The sequence below is a fragment of the Scophthalmus maximus genome, chromosome 21 (genome assembly GCF_022379125.1).
Source record: "Scophthalmus maximus strain ysfricsl-2021 chromosome 21, ASM2237912v1, whole genome shotgun sequence".
Taxonomy (NCBI): Eukaryota; Metazoa; Chordata; class Actinopteri; order Pleuronectiformes; family Scophthalmidae; genus Scophthalmus; species Scophthalmus maximus.
In genome coordinates this window covers 15,140,001-15,150,000 of record NC_061535.1, presented here as the reverse complement: position 1 = coordinate 15,150,000, position 10,000 = coordinate 15,140,001, and the positions used below count along the sequence as shown (strand labels likewise).

The 10,000-nt window shown below is 47.1% G+C and overlaps 1 protein-coding gene across 1 annotated transcript in view; it reads left to right on the top strand.

Moving 5' to 3' along the window:
* The window catches only part of LOC118291151 (sodium channel protein type 4 subunit alpha-like), a 99,593-nt gene that overhangs the window by 9,236 nt on the left and 80,357 nt on the right, over positions 1-10,000 (top strand). The window lies entirely within an intron of this gene.

The window sequence follows — 10,000 nt, the reverse complement described above, 5'->3', positions numbered from 1 at the left end:
ATAGGTGTGTGTGTGTGTGTGTGTGTGTGTGTGTGTGTGTGTGTGTGTGTGTGTGTGTGTGTGTGTGTGTGTGTGTGTGTGTGTGTGTGTGTGTGTGTGTGTGTGTGAGCGAGTACGCATGACGAAGCTATAACAGGGTGATGAGCTCGCTCGTCTGACCTCCTTTAGTGCTAAATTAAAATGAACCTGAATATTGATGCCTAATGAAGGAAGGTGTGTGTGTGTCTGAGTGATGACGAGGCGTAAAGACGGACGCTCAGGGAGATCACCTCAATATGAGTTGGGATGGAGAGGTCACACACACACACACACACACACACACACACACACACACACACACACACAGTTATAGAAATACATAATTTGTGCGTCTGTCCGTCTGTGGGTGTTTCGCTCATGCACTTTGATTCATGTTGTGTACGTTGAGGGCAGGACCTCAGGGTCTGACCGGAGCAGCAGCCTCCAGCTTTGTAATTAACTGGAAAGAAACAATAATCAATACTTTAAAACTGTGAACTGATCGTTTCTCTTCTCCTCTCTCTTTATTTCTCTCTTCAAACTTTGGGCAGAGGTGTTTGGCAAGACATCATTGACTAACCACACACATACACACACATACACACACACACACACACACACACACACAGAGTTATGCATCTCTGAACTCCCATGAAGGAACTAATCTAAGTGTAGGTATTATTAGAGCACAGTTTAGTACCACACACACACACACACACACACACACCTAACTGACGTGTCCTGTTGCTGTGACTGCCCAAAGCAACTGCAGGTAGAAGGTGTGTGTGTGTGTGTCCTCGTTGGTATGGTGTGAGAGTGGCTGAAACAACATCGCGGGTGGAGGCTTCGCGAGCCACAGGCTGATCATTTTCTGTGTGTGTGTGTGTGTGTGTGTGTGTGTGTGTGTGTGTGTGTGTGTGTGTGTGTGTGTGTGTGTGTGTGTGTGTGTGTGTGTGTGTGTGTGTGTGTGTGTGTGTGTGTGTGTGTGTGTGTGTGTGTGTGTGTGTGTGTGTGTGTCCCAGTTTGAAAGTGACAGCTGAGCGACAGAGTGCTGACACTGGAGAGGTGGAACGACAGATATGCCAGGGAGGTGGAGGAGGAGGAGAAAAGAGAAGGAGTGATAATGGATAGAAAAGAAGAAGAAAAGAGGGCGATAACGGATGGAAAATAGGGGGACAGAAAATGAGAAAAGAGAGGACGAGAACCAACAGAGGAAGAGGGAGAAAACAAAGGGAGAGAACGATATGAAAGGAAAAGAAGAAAAAAAGGGAGAGAAAAGGAGAATGAGGAGAAGAAGAAAAGAGAGGGAATGAAGGAGTAAACAGAAAAATAAGAGAAAAGGAGAGAAGGAATAGAAGAAGAGAGGATGAAGGGAAGTGAAGGAAGAAGAGAAGAGAGAAGAGCGAAAGAAGGGGAAGGGAGGAGGAGTGATGTTAAGAAAGGAAGGAAGGAAAAGGAGAAGAGAGGACAGAAGAAGAAGAAGAGGGATGAAGGAGGGCAGGCCGGGCACGGTGGTGATGTCATCAGACAATGATCTGACGACACGTCATCTCACCGTGTGTGTGTGTGTGTGTGTGTGTGTGTGTGTGTGTGTGTGTGTGTGTGTGTGTGTGTGTGTGTGTGTGTGTGTGTGTGTGTGTGTGTGTGTGTGTGTGTGTGTGTGTGTGTGTGTGTGTGTGTGTGTGTGTGTGTGTGTGAGAGTGTGAGTGAGTGAGTGTTGGTTTTTCTTCCTCCTTCATCTTTCCATCGTTGTAATCGTCTCATGATTCCTCCTCTCTTCTCCTCTCTTCTCTTCTCTTCTCCTTTCTTCTTCTCTCTTCTCCTCTCTTCTCCTGGTCTGAAACATTTATCAAACCATTTATCCAGACAAACGTCCAGTCGGCCTGATGAGCCCCGTGTTTCCTGAATCTCTTCCGTCCTCCTGATTGGCTGAGAGCAGCGAGCCACAGGTGTGGCTCTGATTTCCCCTTAGAGTGTGTGTGTGTGTGCGTGTGTGTGTGCGTGTGTGTGAGTGTCTGTGTGTGTGTGAGTGTCTGTGTGTGTGTGTGTGTGTGTGCGTGTGTGTGTGTGCGTGTGTGAGTGTCTGTGTGTGTGTGTGTGTGTGTGTGTGTGTGTGTGAGTGCGTGCGTGTGTGCGTGCGTGTGTGTGTGTGAGTGTCTGTGTGTGTGTGTGTGTGTGTGTGTGTGTGTGTGTGTGTGTGTGTTTCCTTGTTTGTGACACTTCTCTAATGTCGAACATCGGAGCAGCAGCTGGAAAAGTTTTTTTGAATTTGACTTTGACTCAGGGACCGACTGTGAGGAACAGTGAATGAACTGAAGGATATACATATTTTCCAAGTCTTGCTGCAGTCTCTGTGGACATGTACATATACTGTACGAGCTCTCTCTCTCTCACACACACACACTGATGCATGCTTGCACACATGCAAGGGCACATAGCTTTCTATTTGTGTCTGTATCTCTTATTTCAGCCTGTTGTTCTTTCTCTGTTCATCATTTCACTTCTGCTGAGTTCAGCTCCGAGGACACGAGGACATTGTTGGTTTCCTTCACCGTTCCTTTTGCTGCACGGACGCTGCAGAGGTTCAGTGTCGTGAAGAGTTTCCTTCACATCCGCCTCGTCTTCATCAGACTAAACCTCCTGGTACATTTCACGTCTGCGTCTGGAGTCGCTCGGCCCGACAGCTGCAGCTTCGCTTTCTGACGCATGTTTCCTTGAATGTGACCACTGACGAGGCTGCGGCCGAGGAGGAGGTGATAAAACATACAGCGGCGAGATAGAAAAACACGACGCGCTAATGACGAGAGGGGAAGGGAGCTGGAACAAAGGGAGCTCGGGCTAAATGAAAGAAGTGAGGACAGAAGGAAGTGAAGAAGGAATACTGGAGGGAAGAACGAGAAGGAAACAATTAGAGAAGGAAGGAAAGGAAGCAAGGACAGAAGGAAGGGAGGGGGAAAAATGAATGATGCTCGGACGGAAAGAAAAGGGAAACAAGATCAGAGGGACTGAAGTTAGAAGTGAGTCTAAAACTGAACCGATGAAAGAATCATAAAAAAGAGGATGATTAGCGTGATTGGTTAACGTCAGCAGGAAACTGTTGTGTTTGGAGGCGGAGTCTCCGCCCCTCCTCTCCTCTCCGATGGGGATTGGACGACGCCTATAAAACACTTTATCTTCAATACGACCTTGACCAGAATATGAACTGATGGCAGCTCCTCAGTGAGCGGAGCGGACACTCGCTGAGTCTGTGGAGAATATGGAAATTATGATAAGAAATGATTTGTGTGTGAGTGAAAACCTGCCCCCTCCTGCTCTGAACTGTCACTTACACTAGATCCTCTTCACCGTCTTATATTAAAAAATCCCTCAAATGATCTGAATTTCCTTTAAAGCTGCGTTAACTGATACTTGGCCACTAGGGGGCAGAAAGTGGCCGGTTGGCTGCAGTTTGCAGACGATTGGAGTTGTGAGCTCTCTGAAGGGACCTTTGGGTTTTCTTGTATTTTAGATTTTGTTATCATCATTGTGACGTGCGTCGGATGTGATGTCATCACCCGATGTGTCTGTGATTGGCTGCGACCGGGACGGACACGCGTCCGGAGAGCAGATGGTGTGACGCACACGGACGACGCGCGTGATGTCAGTGCTGTGACATCATCAGAAAAAGAACGACTCAAACACATTCACCTTGATTCTTATTCTGTTTGTACTTTAAAGTTTTGGATCAAATTTGAATAATGAAATATATTTCAAGGCACAGATGAGATTTATTCCAATCATTCCGACATTTCTTTATCTGACAGCCGTAGTTTGTAGCTGAAGATTCTAGAAACCTGTGAGTAGGCCTGTCGCGATAATTACATCATCGACTTCTCGTACAGTACACGGTTATCGTGACAGTCCTTCCTGTGAGGAACATATAGAAGATGAGGCGTGATGTACAATTTAGTTGTGATGTCCTTCATGTAAGTCATGTTCAGGAACATCAGGGGTTCAGTGAGTGGGAGGAAAGAACCGTTATCCACGACCAGCACATTCACTGGTTTCTTTCTTTCTGAAGTCGGATACACACAGTTTAGTCCCAGTGGCCAGTCAACGCTCTCTAAGTCCGTTTGCTTCTGGTACTTATTATAGTATTGGACGATAATAGCTGCTTCCATTCTGGGTTCGGTTTCCAGTGTCCGTTCAGGGTTTTTATCTCAGCAGCCATGTACAAAGATTCGTCTTACTTCTGCTGAGCGTCGACGTCGCTGCTCGAAGGGAAACTCTGGCAGCGGATGGTTTCTGTATTTCAGTGAGTGGAACAGCAGCCTGTGAATCGGTGCTGAAAGCAGAGATGGTGGAAAGTATATTAGTATATTAATACATCGTCAATAATGCAGCGAGAGGCTTTTTATTGTGGTGCCGCTTTACACGATGCCATGACCCCGAGTCAAACGGGAATTAGTTCCGCAGCCAATTTGGTTGTAAATCCAAAGTATTGGATACATTTAAATTGCAGCCTCGCGGTGGAGCGAGATGAAAAGCCATGGTCGGGGTGAATCCCCTGGGAACCACGATTGGAGATGATGAGGATCCGCCGGAGACAATGAAGACTCTCTGTAATGGAGGAGAACTAATGCGTCCGCGAAGGCGTGAAGGATTCGTCCAACACAAAGTGACGCACGGAGGCGGCTGCATGTCAGGGTCACCCCCCCCCCACCGCCACCGATCCTGAAGCCAAACGGCCGGCGTGGTCGGCGTGGTCGTCTGCCAGCTCCGCTTGGCTCTCCGCCTGATATCAGTGAATCATTTCCTGCGTTGGGCAGCCGCTCCGCTCTCAGCAGCAGCAGCACGGTGACAAAATGTGCTTTCCCCTCTCAGGCTAATTGAATTGAAGCTGCTGCATATTCACTGCTGCCGCTCCTGGTCCTCTGAGGTGAAGGCGTTTCCGTGGGAGTGACGGGGACACTGCTTTCAGGAGTGGAGCGAACGAGCTGACGGCATCGTGAGGTGCCTCACCTGCGGAGAGCCGCTTAGCACGGAGGCGTTCCAGTGAGCAGAGTGTGGCGAGCACAACAAGAGCTCACATGCCGATCACGCTGCGAGGTCGTGGAGGTCGTGGAGGTCGTGGAGGTCGTGGAGCAGAACTATAACAGCCCAGAACACTTCCCTGCTGACGTTCAGGTCGTGGTCGATGGACGTGCACCGTGTCCTAATACGACTCAGCAAAGACTCAAAAGTAACATCGGACGATATGAACGACAACAATCGGGGCCCTGAAAACTTAGATATACCCTAAATCCTGAATTACGTCTTCATCAGAACTCGACGGGTTGTGCTCGCTTGTCAGTAGTTTTGGCCCCAGTGATCCTCAGGGTGTCTGGTTCTTCTCCTAGAAAAACTGGTTCTTCTAGTAGAAATGTCTGAAAAATATTACAGACATGTGACATGTTACCTGTCTGAAACATGTTTGTCACGAGAGGTCGAACAAACACATGGAACAAACATGGAACGAGGCCGATGCAGAGCGACAGTGTTTGTAGCTTGATTCGAGAAAACGCTCGGAGCAGGGAAGAGCAAACCAAGCGTACAGCGATTCTGCACACACACACACACACACACACACACACACACACACACACACACACACACACACACACACAGAGAGCAGGAGGCTCATAGTGTATCTGATGAATAGCTGAAATGGTATGGAAATAAAGGAGGACAGAATTCGCATTCACCTACGCCAAGTGCATGGCTGTGAACACACTCACACAAACACACACACACACACACACACTCATGGGTGCGTGAATAGATAGAAAGAAGGAACAGTCGCTGCTGTAACTCACTAAAGGTCCATTCTGCTGTTTGAGTGTTGATGCTGTGACTCGGCCACAGAAACAGGAAGCGAGAGGAGAGCGAGTGTCCGCAGAGGCGGAGCTTTGTCGCATGTGGTCGGCCACTTGACCTCTTTTGACCACCAAGGACTCCCGTGTCCACATGCTGATGACCGCGCTGTGTGTACAGTGATGTGTCTTCTCCAGCTCTGTAACCGGAACATGTGTTCGTAGCAGTTGAGATATGACGTGTTTGGAAGCTGATTTATCGCCACGTCTTAGAAGTGTGATGGCATTCCATCCTGCGCCCATCTCCATGGCGAGTGGAGGGCGGTGGAGACGAAAGGAGAACCAGTTCAGTCACCAGTCGACAAGCTCCAGTAGAAGAGAAGAGTCACACGTGACCTGGATAGACGAGAGGTTATGTTTTCACCCCTGTCCGTTGGTTAGTTTGTCAGATTGATTACACAAGAACAGATTTCCAGTAAACTTCAAAGAAAGAATCCACTGAATGTCGGTGTGATCTGGACAAAGGGGCCAGAATCAATCATTGTTGAAAAAAACATTTGGAGGGCTGATATCTAGGAGTGGGAGAGATGATTGGTTCGACCTGATTGGATCGAAGGAGTGTTGGGCCTTGGTGGAGGTGTCGGCTCTACTGACTGGTGTTCTAGTTGTGTGCACATCTTATTTTTCCGGTATAAGTGGTGTAATGTCACTGTCAGTCAGTTGGACACATGTAAAGGCTGATACGAGATGCGAGAAGCTGTTTCTACAGTTCACAAAAAAAAGAAAGCTGACGGAGAGAGCAGAGAATATTCAAAGAGGGACGGACAAAGAAACACAGTGGATCAGTCCTCCTGCTTGTAAAAGACCATTGACACGTGTGTGACCTAGATTCTATTTTGACAAATGCACCAATCAGTTTTTTCCTCATCAGCTTCATTGATTAGATCTGAGGAGTTTGTGTTCAAACTTCCAGACAGCTGCTGTCTTTTCCCGTGAGACAGGCAAAGGGCTGCAGGTGAATACAGTAATCCATCAGTGTTGAGATAATGTTGTTGGTTCTTTTTTTAATTGACATAAAGTCATGCATCTGTGAGCAGACACTTGAACATTTCTAAATGACTACTTACACCATCTGTAGAACCTCCTCACTAACCCCACAACCTGTTAAAGACCATAACCCCCTAAGGGACCACTAGAACATTCTTCATGACTGTTCAAACCACCTGTAGAACCTCCTCACTAACCCTACAACCTGTTAAAGACCATAACCCCCTAAAGGACCACTAGAACATTCTTCACGACTGTTAAAACCATTTGTAGAACCTCCTCACTAACCCTACAACCTGTTAAAGACCATAACCCCCTAAGGGACCACTAGAACCTTCTTCACGACTGTTAAAACCATTTGTAGAACCTCCTCACTAACCCTACAACCTGTTAAAGACTATAACCCCCTAAAGGACCACTAGAACCTTCTTCACCACTGTTAAAACCATTTGTAGAACCTCCTCACTAACCCTACAACCTGTTAAAGACCATAACCCCCTAAGGGACCACTAGAACCTTCTTCACCACTGTTAAAACCATTTGTAGAACCTCCTCACTAACCCTACAACCTGTTAAAGACCATAACCCCCTAAGGGACCACTAGAACCTTCTTCATGACTGTTAAAACCATTTGTAGGACCTCCCCACTGATCATTAAACCTTCAACAACCCCTAGAACAACTTAAACAATCATGACAGCCTCCTCATTAACCACTAGCACCTTACAGGGGACCCTCAGAACCTTCTCTAGATTCTGAAAACAATGAGGTGAAATTAAAGTAAAAGTGTGTCAGTGAACCTGGAGCCAGGGTTTCTCTTTCATGGGTCACCTGTTTGCCTGTAGCATCAAACGTGGTATGACAGTGTATGTATGTAAAGTGTGTGTGCACAGTACGTGGGTTATGCGTGTTAATAACGTGTGACTGTTGACGGTGAATCCTGCTCGACTGTGGAAGCTGCAGCGTCTGTCTGCACATTTGTGCATCACTGGGACTTTCTTCTTGCACATGTGCATGTGTGTGTCCGTCCTGAGGGCGACGCTTGTTGTTGCTGGGTCGTCTGTGTTGGTGCTTTGACCCAGAAATCCCCCCGTCTGCCTCCCTCCGTGTTTCGTAACATGTCCTCTTCACTCTGGGTGTCTGTGGCTAACATCCGTCTGTTTTTGTACCTCGTCCTGTAGCCACATCTCTGTTGTCAGTGACTTAAAGTTCCAGTTTGCCCTTGGGCAAGGCAGCACACTGCTAAATTAGGAGGGAACCTACTTGCTCCAAGGTTATTATCCACGGCTAACAACAGAAAGTGAGTTGGACACTGCGATAAAAGCTTGAATAGAAGTCAAAATGAGATGTTGTTTAAAAACTGAGAGTTTCTGCCCGTCTGAGCACTTAATGAAGATTTACAAGGTCGGGCAAATCCTGTCTGAGTTCCGTCTTTATTAAAACCTAAAAGACTCTTTGCAGCATGAGGCCACAACTCATAACGAGTAGTAAACAACAACACAGCGAGGAAGGAAAATGAAAAGAATCCTCATTAAAAACAGTGAAGTCGTCAGGAACAATGGAGCAGATATGAAAGTGTCTGTTCATCATCGTTATTCAGCCTGAAGCCGAAGGAAGACGAGTGGACTGAAGAGTTTAGAGGTTGATTCATTTTAATTCAGATAAACTCTGACCTACAATGACACAGAAAACATGTTGTAACATCTGAAATGACAGAGTTAATACAATTGGTCTTTTTGAGCAAATAATGGCCTCGAATGAAAAGTGTAGATTAGGAGGTAAACAAGGAACAAGTTAGGTCAAATCAAGGGAAGAAACTAGAGAAGGAATCACAGTGGGTAGGGAACAGAAAGGAGGAGGAGGAGGTGTTGGAGGAAAGAGAAGGTATATCAGGATGGTGTTAGGGTAGGCAAAGGTAGAGAAGGATGGAGGGGGTAGGCAGGACCGTCAAAGAGGACTTAGAGAAAGATACCTGGAACGGCCAGAACACATTGACAGAGCTGTTTTGAAAAGTACCGGTGTACGTGCGGACTGGTCGCGTCGTCCTGTTGCATCGCAGCACGTCAGCGGTGTCCAACGAGTGTGTACGTGACCAAGTGTCGGAGCAGAATGGAAACCAGGTCTGAGCGGCGTGAGTGTGTGTGTGTGTGTGTGTGTGAGTGGATGACAGCTTTTGATAAGAATGGAACACAGAGCTACATTTTCTTTTGATGTGGACACGCACACACACGTGCGCACACACACGCACACACACACACACACACACACACAAACACACTTCAGAAATCAGATTTGGAAGCTGTGAAGAATAAATGATGAAGGGTTGAAAAACGAGGCCTGTCTAATCATTCAATTAGGATCCAAGACAGATGGTCTGGACACACACACACACACACACACACACACACACACACACACACACACACACACACTATGTGTGCGTCTCCCTCTCTCAGCTACATTGACAAAGATCTTTCTGCAGATTAACCTCTGGCACTACAGGGCCTTCTGAATTACTTACACAAATTCAGACACAAATGAGCGCAGAGCGACAGGTTCACTCACGACGTATCGGAGCCTGAGTGCGTCTCACAGCCTCCACTCGTCCGTGTCACTAGGCCTCGTCACGACAACTTCTTCTTGTTGCAGAAGATATTGTCACAGAAATGATTGCGATGGTTATTTTCAGGCCATTGTTGGATACTGAATCTTGTGAGCTCACAGTCTGTTGGTCCTACACGAGTTTAGACTTTGTGTTTAGGCCTCAGCTGAAGACACGGTGCCTCGAGAAAAACACTCAGAAATCCATATTTATCCGTATTTATAGAACGGATGAGAGGACCGAAGCAGCGAGACTTTGCTGGACTGTTGTTGACGTGTAGGAACAACGGAGCAGAGTTTAAAGAGCCTGTGATGAGGGTTGGTCTCTGACTATTGAATCCAGTCTTTGTGTCTGGGTGACGAGAAAAAGCGTCTTGCGTCTTAAAGAAATCTGTTTCCATACATGAGTTGAATGTTGGATTCAGCTGCTGCGTGAGGTGGAGCCGGGGTCTCTGACGACGTGATGGTTCAGACGGACCCTCCAGACACTCGAATCAAACGCTC